The following is a 15590-nucleotide window of genomic DNA, read 5'->3' as shown; positions in this document are numbered from 1 at the left end:
AAATGGAACAAGAGGAACTCCTTGGGCTATTTAGGAGAAGAGCTAAGTCATCTTGACCTTCTCTTTGTTATATTAAATAAGATTGTGAAAGTAGTAAAGATAACAGCTTAAAGGATGCGTAGAGAAGATAAAACTGCTCCACTCAATATGGTCACACTGGGGACCTTGTCTTCCCCGGGGCCCTGAACATCTGTCACAAAGGTGCTGTCCTGATCTGCAGAGAAGGGAAAGTTCACATCAAAAATAGGAACCAGCGTTGTAGCACAGTGGATTAAGCAACCACCTGTGATGTCAGCAATCCATATGAGGGCCAATTCCAGTCTCAGCTCCTCAGCTTCTGGTCCAGCCCCCTGCCAATGCACCCGAGGGAACAGCAGAGGATGGCTCAAGTCCGAAGACCCCTTCACCCATGTAGGAGACTCTGGTGGAGTTCCTGACCATTTGGGGAGTGAGCTGGTGGATGAAGATCTTTCTTTCTCCTTCTCTCTGTCACTCTGCATTTCAAATAAATAAATTTCAAAGAAAAAAATGATAAAAATCAGGCATTTGTGACTGCTGGATATGGAAACATTGTTGGACCACAATATTTTTTGTTTTTCCTATTTGTTTTCTCTGATATGTTTTTGAGTGAGAAACAAGTCCATTTAATTCAAAGTGAGGCAATAAAGAGGGGGAAAAAAACCAGGAAAATCTGTACAGATAGCACAGTGTGAATAGACTCAAGTAGATCACTACTCATGAGCCACATAAATGGACCCAGTGTTCTGGCTAATAGACACATTTTTAAGACTAAATTAAAAACGAAATTCCAGCCCTTAAGCTAGTTGATTAAAAAAAGAAAGAAAAAGTCTTGCAGCTCTGTGCTTTTCTTAAGCAGTAGCATAATTGGGATATAATTCACACATCACACAATCCACCAATTTCAAGTGTACAAGTCAATGGCTTTTAGTGTCATTGCAGATTTGTGCAACCATCAGTTTTAGGACATTTTCATCACTCCAAACTGACATCCCATGTCCATTAACAGTCACTGTCCATCGCCTGCCAGCTCCTCCAGCCCTAGGCAACCAAGGATCTGCTTTCTGTCTCTGTTGCTGTCCCCACTCGGAGTTTCACAGAAATAGAGCCATGCCACTGGGTGGCCCTTTGTGATGTATGCCCCATTCTTGGCATCTTTTCTTTCAGGTTTATCCACACTGCAGCCTTCCTTCTTAGCACAACACAACGCCCTAGTTACGGAGAGGCCACTTTACACCATCACCAAACAGACAAAAGACATTGACTCGTTCCTGATCCTGGGATTCCTTGAAGAAGACTGCCAAGAATGTTCAGGCACACCTTTTACACGCATGCCCATTTTCATTTCTCTTGTGTGTAAAGTTAGGAGTTGAACTGCTTGGTCACATGGTACTTCCATGTTTAGCGGACTGAGGATCTGACAGATTTTTTTTTTTTTTTAAACAAAGTGATTTTGCATTCCCAATCACAAAGAACAGGATGTTCAATTTTTCCACCTGCCTATCTGGCTCCATCAGAGAAGGCATGAGTTGATAAGTCATGGTGTTTTTTTTTTTTTTTTTCTGCATTTACTTGTGTCCAATGATGCTGAGTGTCTTGACTATTTGCTTATCTTTCAGAGAAATGTATATTCTGATTGAGTTCTCCGACCTTTTATGAGTGGGTAAGGTGTTTTTGAGGCAAAATATGCAGAAATGTTGAAAACAACACTAAAGATCTAGCCAGACAGATGCAACCAAAATCAAGCCTGGAACAGACAAAATAGGTTTTATGCCCCAAGCATTACTAGAGATAAAGTGAGTCATTAACGGGTAAGTGGTTCAATTAACCAAGAAGATTTAACAATGTTAAACATCAATTCAAAATACAAAGTAGAAATTGTAACACTACAGGGAGAAATGACCAGATATATCATTCCAGGGGCCAGATTTTCAAGTGTTTCCACGATCTTCTCAGTAATTGACTAAATGAGCAGCCAGAAGGGCTCGATAAATCATACCGTAGGGCTGGCCCTGTGATGTAGCAAGTGAAGCCACTGCCTGTGATGTCAGCATCCCCTGTGGGCACTGGTTTGAGTCCCAGGTGTTCCACTTTCAATCCAGCTCCCTGTTAATAATGGCCTGTCTCTGCCTGCCTCTATAGTTCCAATAAGTAAATAAATCTTTTTTTTTTTTAAAGATTTTATTATTATTGGAAAGCCGGATATACAGAGAGGAGGAGAGACAGAGAGGAAGATCCTCCATCTGACGTTTCACTCCCCAAGTGAGCCACAACGGGCCGGTACGCGCCAATCCGATGCCGGGACCTGGAACCTCTTCCAGGTCTCCCACGCGGGTGCAGTGTCCCAAAGCTTTGGGCCGTCCTCTCCTGCTTTCCCACGCCACAAGCAGGGAGCTGGACGGGAAGTGGAGCTGCCGGGATTAGAACCGGCGACCATATGGGATCCCGTGGCTTTCAAGGCGAGGACTTTAGCCGCTAGACCACGCCGCCAGGCCTGTAAATAAATCTTTAAAACGCACACTATGGCTGCTGGATATTAACAGCCCTGGAAATCAGAAAGACAGGAACTTCTCTTTCACATCCAGTTCTAAGAAGGCAGGCCAGGACCTTGCAGCTGACGTCACATGCGTCAGGATGCCCTGCTCCCTATCCTTGGCAATTGTGCTGTCATAACTCCTGTTGGTGCATTCCAGCAGTGAGAAGTGGAACATGGGTGAGAGAAGATGGGTGTTTTCTTCCAAGGGCATGGCCAGGGAGTTAGCACCCATCATAAGCCCTTGGTCTCTGTTGGCGAGAGCCAGTCTCGTGTTCTCATGTCAATTCTAACTGCAAGGGCAGATGGGGGACCCACTGGAACCAGGAAGCCACACACACACAGAGAACTATGTGTCCCCTAGTGGGTCCTCGTTTTTGTTAACCCTTGAGGCTCTGTAACCATTTTTTATTTCAATCAGTTTAGTTTGGTCTGGATTTATTCTGAATGTGTTTTTCTGACTTCTTAGTCTAGAAACCTAAGTTTATTAGTTTTCAGGGATTTTTTTTTTCTTTTCAAATATAATAGTCAAAGCTAGGTACTTCTTTCCGAGCACAACTTCATCTATATGACACACATTTTAATCTGCAACTTTAAATTTATTTTGGTTTTTAGAGACTTTATTTGAATTGCAGATGGAGAGGGAGCAAGAAGAGAGAGAGAGAGAGCTCTTCCAACCAGTGGTTCACTCTCCAATGGCTGCAACACTCAGAGTTGGCCCAGGCCGAAGCCGACAGCCAGCATAGAGTTCCATGCTGGTCTCCAATGTGATGTGAAGGGCCCAGGCACTCGGGTTGTGATGCACTGTTTTAGCAGGTGCATCAGCAGGCTCAGAAGGGGAGCCACTGAGGCTTGAATCAGCACTCAGATGTGGGATGCGAGTGTTGTGACGGACAGCTTGGCCAATTGTGCTACAATTCCCACCCCTAAATGTTTCTATACTTGTAAAGATTCTCTAGTTTTCCTTTTGCCTGTGAAATGCTTAGATATTGTTTGCAAATTTCCATATCAATGGAGCTTCCTAATTATGTCCTCATCATTGGTTTCTATATAATTTCAATTCCCTGAAAACTGATGAGCTTTGCTTCATGGTTAACATGAAGTAAACTTTAAAATATTCTAGTCTGGTCTCTGGGTACAACATTCTTTGAATATCCATTGGGCAAGAATGAATAGCCACAGTATTGACATTTTTAATGTTTTTTTTTCACTCTTTAAATTGCATGTATGATGGGGTATGGTATGAGAATACACGTATTCAATGGGTGGTGATGAAATTGGTGAGCATCTCCATATTCGGTTTTTTAATTAACACTTCATGGCTGTATTATCTGTGGAACAGAAGGTGATATTTCAACAAATATAGTCTATGTGCCCTGACCCAATCGGTCATTGGCATTGCCCTCTCCTTGTGTTGTTGTGCCATATTTGCAGCCCCTGTGCCCACAAACCAGAGACCAGGCAAGTAAGGACCCCCCACTGTGCTGCCAGCCACTGGCACTTCTTCCTTTCACTCAGTGCGCCTTGGTTCCTGTTACCCCCTCCTGCTTCTCCCGTCCCCTAACCATTCCCAGCCTCTAGTCACCATTATCACGCATCCAGGTGAGAACATGAACACTTCATCTTTTTGCATCTTTCACTTACCTTCATGTCCTCCACTTCCATCATTTTGCTGAAAATGATGATACTGCTTTTTTTTTTTTTTTTTTTTTTTTTTTTTTACAGCTGAAGAGTGTTCCATAGTGTGTATATGCTACATTTTCTTCATCTGGTCATCTACCGCCGGGCATCCGAGTTGATATTATAATTTAACTATTGTAAATAGTGTAATAACACATGTGGGAATGCAGACATGTCTTTGATACTTAAGAAGTTAAGCTGCTGAATCTTGGGATAGCTATATTTTCAATTTCTGAGTAACCTTCATACTGTTCTCCATAATGGCTTGTACCAATTTTCATTCCTGCCAACAGGGCAATGGAGTCCACTAGTCTCCTCCTCACCATCAGCTATTGTTTGAGAGATTGATGTATTTATCCTTGTGAAAGGCACAGCTTCAGAGATTAGAGGCCGGAGTGGGGAGATGGGGTAGACTGGGGAGGGGGAGATTTTTCATCTCCTGATTCTCTCCCCAAGTGGTTGTAATATACCCAGCTGAACTCGACTGTTCTCAGGAGCCAAGAACCCCATCCAGGTCTCCCCCTTGGATGGTAGGAGCCCAGATACTTGCTGCCTTCAGGTGCAACTGAAGGAAGCTGGGTCAAAAGTCGGCAGCCAGGTCTCAAAGCAGCACTCCAATATGGGATGCCAGCATCACAAGCAATGGCTGACCCTGATGTGCCACAGCCCTTGACCATGCTGTTTTTTAAATTACTTTGGCACTAGCAATTCTCAATAGAATAAGGTAGTATTTTATTGTGAATTTTACTTTTAAAAATTCATACTTATTTTAAAGGCAGAGACACAGAAAGACAAGGAGATCTCCCAGTAGCTGGTGCAGTGTCCAGATGTCTACAATAACAAGGCTGGGTCAGGTCAAAGCCTGAGTCTCAATCCAGGTCTGTCACAGGGATGGCAGAAACTCAATCCCTTGGAGCCATCACCTGCTGCCTCCCAAGGTATTCCTTAGCAGGGAGCTGGATTCAGGAGTGGAGCCAGAACTTGAACCCAGGCACTGATGGCTAGTGGTAGTGAACGTTTTTGACCATAAATTGTGCCAGCTACTTGAATTTTTTTTCAGTCATGTTGGGAAGGTCTATTTAAAAATTGACTGGCTTTCTTATCTTTGGAGTTCTTTATAGAATCTGGATATTGATCCCTTGCCAGATGAATAGTGATCTGAGCAAGGAGATAACTTGCAAGGCGGAACTGAGGTCACCAGTCTACCTGCAGCCCCACCTGTTCTGCCCAAACCTTTGCTTACCGCTGCCCTTTTCACAGCTCCCATTAGATTGCTAGTCCGTTGGGCCCTGCGTGGTAGCCTAGCGGCTAAAGTCCTCACCTTGCACATGCTGGGATCCTATATGGGCGCCAGTTCGTGTCCCAGCCACCTCGCTTCCCATCCAGCTTCCTGCTTGTGGCCTGGGAATGCAGCCAAGGATAGCCCAAAGCCTTGGGATCCTCTACCCGCGTGGGAGACCCAGAAGAGCTCCTGGCTCCTGGCTTCGGACTGGCTCGGCTCCGGCTACTTGGGGAATGAATCAGTGGACAAAAGATCTTCTCTGTCTCTCCTCTCTGTGTATCTGACTCCCGCCCCCCCCCCCCCCCCCATGCTGCTCCACAGCAGCATCAAGCAAAATAGCCGATGTCATTGCCAGCCCCATGATGAACTCACATGAGAGACCCAGATGCAGTTCTTGGCTCTTGGGTTCAGCTGGCCCCACTCTGGCAGCCATAGCCACTTAGGGAGTGAGTCAGTGGTTGGAAGGCTTCTCAGGTGAGTATCGGTAGCACAAGTACTTCCCTGTCACATTAGCAGGAAGCTGGATCAGAAACAGAGTAGTTGGGACTCCAACTGGTGCTTTGCTATACCCGATGCTGGAGTTGCAAACATCAGCTTCACTCACTGTACTACAACACAGCTGGCTCTGCCAGAAGCCTCACCTTTCATATTTGAAAATACAAGTAATGAATTCTTGCAAGCTGAATGAAGGAGGATAAAGAAAAGACACAGAGAATCAAAAGTCAGGGTGAGGATGGCCAAGGGTTGTAATGACAGTTCCTGGAGAGGCTGGGATGTGGATTGGAATTGTCTATTTCTGGTTGAGATGAAATCACAGGAACTGACTTGATGCCTACCCCCAAGACAAAGTACACTGATGTGCTGGACACCAGGCAATGAAGAACAGTGGTCCGGGAGTGTGTGGAGCAAACGAGGAGGTCCTGCAACCACCTGCCCCACCCCTGCCCTGCCTACACTGCGTGGGATTTCCAGAATGCTACACAGGTAAGATTTCCAGCAGAGTTCAACAGCTCCTGGAGTTGTGGTGACAGAGCTGGGAACAGCAGGAAGCAAAAAGCTTGGAGAGCCTGGGGATGCATCCAGCAGAGGGAGAGCCACAGGCCAGAGGGGCTTCTGGAAGGAAAAAGTGCTCCCTAGGTTTTCAGAGTGCTGATTGCTGCATTCGCTGGTCTTGACAAGAGTCCTCAACTGGGTGGAAATGATTCCTGTCATCACTGGCTACCCAGAAAATGCTATAATTCACGGGTCAAGGGTCGTAAAATCAAAACGGTTGCCTCAGGGCCAGTGCCCTGGCATAGCATTCTAAGCCTCCACCTGTAGTGCCAGGAACCCGACATGAGCAGTGGTTTGAGTCCCTTCAGCTCTGCTTCCTATCCAGCTTCTTGTTTATGACCAAGGGAAGCAGCAGAAGATGGTCCAAGTCCTTGGGTCCCTGAACTCACAAGGAAGACTTTGAGGAAGCTCCTGGCTCCTGGATTTGGATCAGCTCAGCTTTGGTTGTTGCAGCCATTTGTTAAGAGAGCCAGTGGATGGGTGAGTCTCTATCTCTCTTCTTTTCTGTAAAACTCTGCCTTTCAAACAGGGATAAAATAGACCCTTAAAAAAATTAAAAAAAAAAAAAAAAAAAAAAGTCTTGGTGCTAGGGATAATTAGCCCTAAAGTTAGTGTTGCTTTGGTCTCATTTTATAAAGGCATGAAAAAATTGATTTGTCATTGTATGTTTTCACTGCATTGAACACAGAGTAGGAGTGGGTTCAATGCTTAATTGACTAATCCTTCCCCTTCAAGCACCAGGATCCCATATGGGCACCAGTTCATGTCCCGGCGACCCCACTTCCCATCCAGCTTCCTGGGAAAGCGGTGAAGGATGGCCCAAAGCCTTGGGACCCTGCACCCACGTGGGAGACCTGGAAGAACTCCTGACTCCTGGCTTCGGATCAGCTCAGCTCCAGCTGTTGTGGCTACTTGGAGAGTGAATCAGTAGATTGGAAAATCTTTCTCTCCTCTCAGTAAATCTGTGTTTTCAATAAAAATAAATAAGTCTAAAAAAAAATAGTGCAGCACTCGAAGAACCAGAATCCAATAGGGCAAAATCCATTGTGCCTGGCATTCAATTGGAAAGAGCCTTAGGGTAGGCACTGGGGACACCAGTGTCCCATATCAGCCTGTCCAGGATTGGAGTCTCGGCCCTGCTAGTTCTTACAGCTTCCTGGTCATGCACACCCTAGGAGGCAGCAAATAATGGCTCCAGTAGTTGGGAGCTCTGAACTGAGTTCCCAGCTCCTGGCTCCGGGTGGCCTGCCTCTAGTTTAAGGATGTTTGAGGAGTAAACCAGCAGATATGAGCTCTCTTTCTTGCTCTCTTTAAAGAGTTATGTATTTGTATTGGAATGGTAGATTTACAAAGAACAGGGGAGACAGATGGAAAGAACTTTAATCCACTGGTTCACTCCCCAAATGGCTACAAAGTCTGGAGCTGAATTGGTCCAAAGCCAGTAGCCAGAAGCTTCTTTCAGGTCTCTCACACAGGTACAGGGGCTCAAGGCTTTGGGCCATATTCGGCTGCTTTCCCAGGTCGTAAGCCCAGAGCTGGATGAGAAGAAGAGAAACTGGGACATGAATTGGTGTCCATATGGGATGCTGGCACTAGCAGGCAGAGGATTAGCCAACTGAGCCAGAGCTCTAGTCTCCCCGCCCCCACAACTCTATCTTTCATTTTCTCCTCTCCCTCCTTCCAAATACGTAATTAGTTTTTTAAAATCTTGAGGATGCATGTAAAGCAAAATTCAGAAGGATATTTGTATAATTCATTATATATGTTAGAAATTAATACTCTCAGTTCCTCAGATTAGAAACGTAAAAGGAAATTAAATCCAAAAATAAGATGAAAAAAATAGCATACTGATGATCAGAGTGAAAGATAATGAAACAGAAAACAGGAACCACGTGATCATTCCTTGAGATTGACAAAATGGATGCATTTCTAGCCAAACTGCTAGGATGAAGAGAGAGGAGATGACAAATGATGAACATTGAGAATAAGAGAAATAGTATTACTATAAGTTCTCCAGCTACTGACGGGAAAATATGGAGATATTATGAACTTTGTGCTAGTAATTTTGGAAAACTTAGATGAAATGGAAAGACCCCCTGAAAAACACAAATTAGCAAATATCACTCATGAAGAAAATGAATTACTTTATTGCTAGCAAAGAAATGGAATATGAAGTTAAACTCCTTTCATGGGGAATGCCCAAAAGCTTTACTGGGGAATTCCATCAAACTTTCAAGGAAAAGAAGCATGTCAGTTCTCTGTAACATCGATGATGCAATCATGACCGAGTGAGTTTTAGCATAAACATTTGAGGTTGAACTAGCATGCAAAGTCAATCAATCCACCATTCTGAAAGATTAAAAATGGACAGACATTTGATCATCTGAATTAATGTAGTAAATGTGCTTCTCAAACCCAGCCTTCATTCCTTGTTTTTTAAAAGCCTTCAGCAACCACATAGAGCAGGCCAGAACAGAATGGAAGGACATTTCTTCACTTGGTGGAGAGAAGCTGTGAGTCCTGCAGCCAGCATCACATGTAGTGCTGAGAGATTGAGCACACTTTCCCTCAGAGGAGGAACAAAGCAAGGATGTCCGTTGTCACCACTCTGTTCAACATTGTGCTGGAATCCAGACCGCCGCTTTTAGGTAAGAAAAACAAATAAAAGTCATCCTGATTATAAAGGAAGAAGCAAAATTTTATTTTGCAGGTCACATGATGATCTGTGCAGCAAAACCCATGGATATTACAAAATTGTGATTGTAACTAATACGTGAGCTAAGCAAGGTAGCATGATAATAGAATCAATAGCGCTTGTATCTCTATGTATTATCTACAATGACAAATGGAACCAAAAAATATTATATAGTTAGGAAAATATGAAACAGGAATAAACCTGACAAAAAAACATGAAAAACTGATAAGCTAAAAGCTAGCAAACATTACTGAGGGAAGCAAAAGACCCACATTAATAAAAGAGATACAGTATGTGAATGGGTTGGAAGATGTTAGTCCTTGTCTAGACTGATGTACGAATCAACTCTATCCCAATCACAGTTTTGGTAAGCCGCTTTCTTGTTGTTGTTATTGTTGTGGTTGTCGATGTTAAAACTAACAAACATTTACACATTTACAAAGCTTCTTTGGATGTGCAAAGGGCCTGGGGCAGCTGAGACAACTTTGGAAAAGAAGAAAAAGATTGGAAGACTTATACCGCTTACTCCAAGTGTTGATACAGAGCTATGGAAATCAAACCAGGGTGGCACTAGCATCAAAATCAGCCAGTGGAACTAGACCCGCTGATGTGGTTACTTGGTCTTTAAAAAAGGTACAAAGGCAGTTCAGTGCAGAAAGGTGACTTTGGCAATATGCAGTGCTGGAGTGACTGAAAGTCCATGTGAAAAAAAAACACCTTCAATCTATGCCTTGTGTCCTGCCAAAGAAAGAAAGAAAAAAAGACAAACTCACAGAAGGCAATAGATTTAAAGATAAATTCTAAATTTATAAATCTTTTTGAATAAAAATGTGTACAGCTTTTTGAATTTGTGAATTTGGGTTATGAAGGAAAAAAGTTAAAAATAATATTTTAACTTCTGCTCTTCAAAAGACATTGAAAAGACAAGTCTCAAGCAGGGGGAAAGGTTTCTGAATCACATGTCTGGTAAGAGAATTGTATCCAGAATACCCAAATCAGCGAAAACGCCAACAAATAAAAATTGGAAATGAATAAAATCTTTGGGCAAATCTTTCACCAAGAAATACACGAAGTGGAAATATCAAATAAGCTCATGAAAAGATGTTTGACTGTATCAGCCAAGTAGAGAAATACAGATTATAAGATGCCATGGCAAACCTATTAAACTGTCTAAAACTAAACACATTGATTGTGACACATCAAATGTTGGCAACAATTTGGAACCTTTAGAACTTTCATGGACTACTGGTTGGAATATAAGATGGTCCAACCACTTTGAAAAACAATTTTAACCGTTGAACTTACCTGGACAATAAGATGCTGGACTTTATGCTTGGTTGATGCTTGCAATGAAAGAATCGCAACTGAATTTGAACTGTGGTAATGCAACAAGGTGGAGGAATCCACCATGAAGGGGAGTTTGGGGAGGGGTGGGGGAAATCCCAGTGCCTATAAAACTGTGTCACATAATGCAATGTCATCAATAAAAAAAAGGAAAAAAAGCAATTTTAATTTTCTTGAACGGCTAAACATATAACATACCTATGGCCCATCCATCCCACCTTTATTTACTCAGAAGAGATAACAGCATGTAGTCATTCAAAGGTTAGTGTATCAATATCCATGACAGCTTTATTTAAAGTCATTAAGTCTGGGATCAACCCAGACGTCCACTGAAAATGGAAAAGATAAACAAATTATGGCATAGTCACATAATGGACTATTGCTCGGTAGTTAAAAGGAAAGAACTAGTGATACACATAGGAAGTAATTATGCTGAGTGAAAATAGGCAAAATGGTTTTCTCATGCAGCTGTTAGGACACTGCTTGGTACACCTTCATCGTACACAGAGTGTCTGAGGTCAAGTCCCAGCTCTACTTCTGTGTCTTCCTGTTACTGTACGCTCTGGGAAGCAGCAGGTCCGAGAATTTGGTTCTTTGCCATCAAAGTAGGTGACCTGAATTGAGTTCCTGGCTCCTGGCTGTAACCTAACCCAGCTGCGGCTGTTGTAGGCATTTAGGGAATCATTGGGCGAGAGATTCCTGTCGGGCTTTGTCTTTCTGACGTTCAAATAAATAAAACAGATGAAGAAGCAAACATTGACCTGGAAGAAACACAACACACGGCCAAATCCTCTCAGCTGGTGCAACGCACAACTCCAGTCTGAATAGCTCCAGCACTGAATCCAAGAGTTCATAGTTTCTGCAACTGAAATACCAGGTCCAGCCAGCGTGTCAGGTGCGGTGGACCACACACTCAAGGGTCAGCTAATAAACCTCCTTGCTCTGTGCTCCAGAGCACAGGACAGAAGGAGTCAGCTCTGTTTTGTGAGGGTAGCATGTATCCTAAGCAACACAATGGACAAGGCAACATCCCTGCTATAAACAGAACCATGAAGTTCAAACTGAATGTCATAATGAATGAGAAATACAGCACAGCCTGGCTGGCTTCCGTTTCCTGTAGGAGTGCAGAGTTGCCTTGGTTTTGGAATCCCCATATTGCTCAGGCCAAAGCACAGGTGTTCATCTGATAACCTCAGCAGACAGAAGAGAAAGCTGCAACATTTCAGTGTCCACGTATGCCCAGATCTCTTGAACAACTAGGGAGAGAAGAAATTTTTCTTGAATTGATGTGATACCTACAGAAATCCCAAGAATGAGCATCGTGTGAGTCAAAAGTAAGTGAAGATTGAGAACATTCCCCGTAGAAGGGCTAGGAGTTTGCACAAACAGTTAAGATGCTGCTCGGCACGCGTACATCCTGTGTCACAGTGCCTGGGTCTGTGACCCAGCTCTGCTTCTGATACAGCTTCCTGTTAAGGTGCACCCTAAGGGCAGAAGGCAGCAGGTGATGGCTCAAGCACTTGGGTCTCTACCAATGGGAAACTCACACTGAGCTCTTGACACAGTGACTGAGGGCAATTGGAAAATGAACAAGTAAATGGGAGAGCTTTGTTTCTATCTTTCATGTCAATTTAAATAAATCAATGTTAATAATAGAAAATATCAGGCAGAAGATACAGATGTTCAGCAGCAGTGCTACTAGTGGGCATTGCATTGGAGGTGCCCAACAGCACAGAAAGACAGGAAATTAGATAAAGTGACATTTCAAACATACTTAGGGATGGAAAGATTAGAATGAAGGGGCAAAAACACCAGTTGCAAATGATGTGGTTATTTGCATAGAAAACCCCAAAGAATTCATGGATATTCTATGAGACTTGAGAAAAGAAGTTAGCAAGGCTTACTGGATACAAAATCAACACAGAAAATCGCGTGATATTTTCACAGCCTTGGAGAAGCAGCTGGAAAAGTCATGAAAATGATAGTATAGTTGCCTGGTCTGAAAAGGATGGACAGCTGTGCCAGTGTCACTGTGTTTCCGTGAGGACTGCGTGAGCCGAGTGGGCAAGGAACAAGTTAGCAGGTGTTCAGTTCCTATTTCGGGAGCACCAACTTCTCTTCCTTCCCAGCACTGGATCAAGCATCTCTGGGAACCACCCAACAGGATTCTGCCCACCTTGGCCATAGAACAAACGGCCAGTGCCCCACGAAATCAGGAGGTTGGCGAGAGATGCCTGCCACCTAGAAGCATCTTATTGGGAGCCTGGCAAGGGGACAGAATTTGGGCACTCGGAGCAGAGATGGCAGCAGACTGAGACAGAAAGGGATGGCGTGGCCCACGGTGCAAGGTGGGAATGTGGCGGGAATGTTTGGCGCAGGAGATGGCACTGGCGTTGACTCAGCTCACTGTGGGTAGAGAATTATGTGCATCGAAGGGAGCAAGTTGCTAACAATGGGACTGGGGACATCACATGGATGTAACACGCGCAAGGAGACATAAGGGAGGAGTCCCAGGATCTCTCTATCTCATTTCCTCCTACATTCCCTCTTCCACTGGCTCCTGAACTCCATGGGTGTCTGCACCCCATTTCCTGCACTGTGTAGCCCTCAGAGCTCCCCAGAGATGGATCTCCAGTCTGGGAGGTGCTAGGAGGAACCCTCCTACCCCCAACACCACACACACACACACACACACACACACACACTCCCCAGCCCCATCTGCGGGAGGAAATCTCTGCAGGAACCCGGCAAGCCAGGGTGGCCACAAGCCAGGTTGCGGTGCTGACCGGAGATTTGGGGAGGAAGAGGCAAGAGGGCCTGGATGTTTGAACAGCTGGGGTGGATCAGGACTGCCAAGCCCCACTCCCATTCCACTTCCCCTGCTTCTGGGGCAGTAACTCCCTGTCCTACCTGGAGATGGGGCAGGAAAAGAGACCCTGTGTGGAACTCTAGGGTTGCAAAGCAGCTTTTGCTCTCACATAGGCAAGCTGGGAGCAGGCAAGGGTTTGTAGTTGCTCCTAGGTGGGTTTGTTTTGGGGAGAGGTGAGAGACTCTGGAGCATGTGGAGGCCCTAGAGGAGGAGCTGGAGATGAAATCCATGCTGTTTCCTAAATTGGTGGGAAGTTGTAGCCAAGCTGGGAGTCAGGACACCTCAGAACTGACAGGCAGGTGAATGCCAGGCTGCGAAGCCCTCTGTCTCTCGCACTTCCTCATGAATGCAGGTTTCGGACAGTTGGCGACAAGGCTCTGGACCTTGGTTGGCACCCTAAGTGAAGGCTCCCAAGTCTCCATGTCACACGTGCCTGATACGTTGACATGAATTCCCTTGCAGTGGCCTCCTAAACCATTACCTGCAAGCCAACGGCATCTCCTGAATCCAGCAGCCTGCTGCATTTCTTCTTATAGCGCAGATCCCCTCTCCTCATCCCCCTCATGGGGCACATCAAAGCTGGCATCCCCAGGAAGGCTACTCCGCAGCCACCTGCCGCTGCCCTGAGCTGCATCCTGCATCACAAAGCCTGGGAAAGGCTGGTCTCTTGTTTAGGTCAAGTACAGACCCCACAAAGCTAGGTGTAGGAGCTCGCACTGCGTGAGATGGCCACGTAGGAGCCTGCTTCTGACTCCAACTTCCTGCCAGGGCATACTTTGGGAGGACCCTGCCACCCACACAGGAGAGACCAGGATTGAATTCCAACCCTGGTTGTTGAGGGCATCTGGACAGTGAATCAGCAGAGAGAAGATCTCTGTCTCAGTTTTCACTGCCTTTCAAAAGAATAGAACAAACAGATAAACAACTCTACTGGGGTGTCTAGGGTCATGATCAGTGAGAGGCGGGGTTTAGGTAGGAAGTCCGAAGAAGGGCCAGAAGGTACTGCAACCCTTTCTAGGCACAGAACTGTGCCATGAGGTGCTTGGCACAGCCAGCACTGTCACTTGCAAAATCAACGGCAGACAGCAGCTTGCCAACTCCCTGCTTCCCTGCTGCCCTGTGAGACAGGTCCCAAAGCCATGCACCTTAAAGTCCAAGACCCAACCTCTTCATTCAGCTGTGTGGTCTCGCTGTGCCTCAATTTTTTCACCTGTAAACACAGGGCAGCCCCTCCCACCCAGAGCTGACTGTGAAGACCAAATAGGGATTGGGGTGATTAGAGGAAGGCTGCTTTTCCTCTGCCCTCCAGCCCCAGAAATCCCCACACTGCGCCCTGGCCTGAGAGCAGGGATTTTCCGGCCCCAATCCTGCCACTGTTTTTCCAGCATTTTCCAGCTGTAACCACGTAGCCCTGGGGAGGAAAGTGGGGAGGATTCCGCTGACTCTGCCTTTCTTCTCCTGCCTGATCAAAGTGGGGGAGGAGTGGTGAGGCCCTCCCACCCGCAGGGAAGGAAAAATGGCTGCTCTCCCTCCTCCCTCTGTCACCTGCAGCATCCAATGGGCTGGACCTGCCTAGACACCGCGAGCCAGGAGGGCCGGGAGCACAGGGCTGATGTTTTGGGGGAAGATGTGGGAAGATGGGGCCCTCTTGGTTTATTAATGCTGCTCCTCCCTCCCACCCCATCCTTCTGGATGCTTCTCTCCCTTCTCGTCTCAGTTACCCACTCAGGCAGATAGGAACTAGGGAATATGTACTCTTGTGCCTACTTGGGGAGGGCCCTGGACACAAGGTATTGGTCAAGCTGGGGGGTCCTGCCCTCCAAGGAGTCTGACCATAAAAGCAGGTGACTCCAGCAAGGAGTCTGGGATAAACAAACACTCATGCTTGGGGACACCAGATAAGGTACTCCAGCACAGGCTCAGCTGCTGCAGTCAGGGCCTCTTTTAAGGGCCTTAAAGCTCTGGGAGTTGCATTTTTCTTCCTCCTGGAAGCCCTCCAGGTCTCCTCCATCTTTGTCAAGTGCCTTGGTACCTCATCCCTGCCCTTTGATCACCTCTCCATGCTTGGAAGGCACAATCATTTTTACATCAATATCACAGAGACAATGAGAGGTGC

General features: G+C 45.6%; 1 long non-coding RNA gene across 1 annotated transcript; it reads left to right on the top strand.

The window, feature by feature from the left end:
• Nucleotides 1-5823: 5823 nt before the first annotated feature.
• LOC131480170 (uncharacterized) lies at nucleotides 5824-8656 on the top strand. The gene is made up of 2 exons (XR_009245289.1): nucleotides 5824-6497; nucleotides 8500-8656. It is a non-coding gene; the product is annotated as an uncharacterized LOC131480170 (long non-coding RNA).
• The last annotated feature ends 6934 nt before the right edge of the window (nucleotides 8657-15590 follow it).

Source organism: Ochotona princeps, chromosome 4 (assembly GCF_030435755.1).
Source record: "Ochotona princeps isolate mOchPri1 chromosome 4, mOchPri1.hap1, whole genome shotgun sequence".
Lineage (NCBI taxonomy): Eukaryota > Metazoa > Chordata > Mammalia > Lagomorpha > Ochotonidae > Ochotona > Ochotona princeps.
This window is presented reverse-complemented; position numbering and strand designations above follow the sequence as displayed.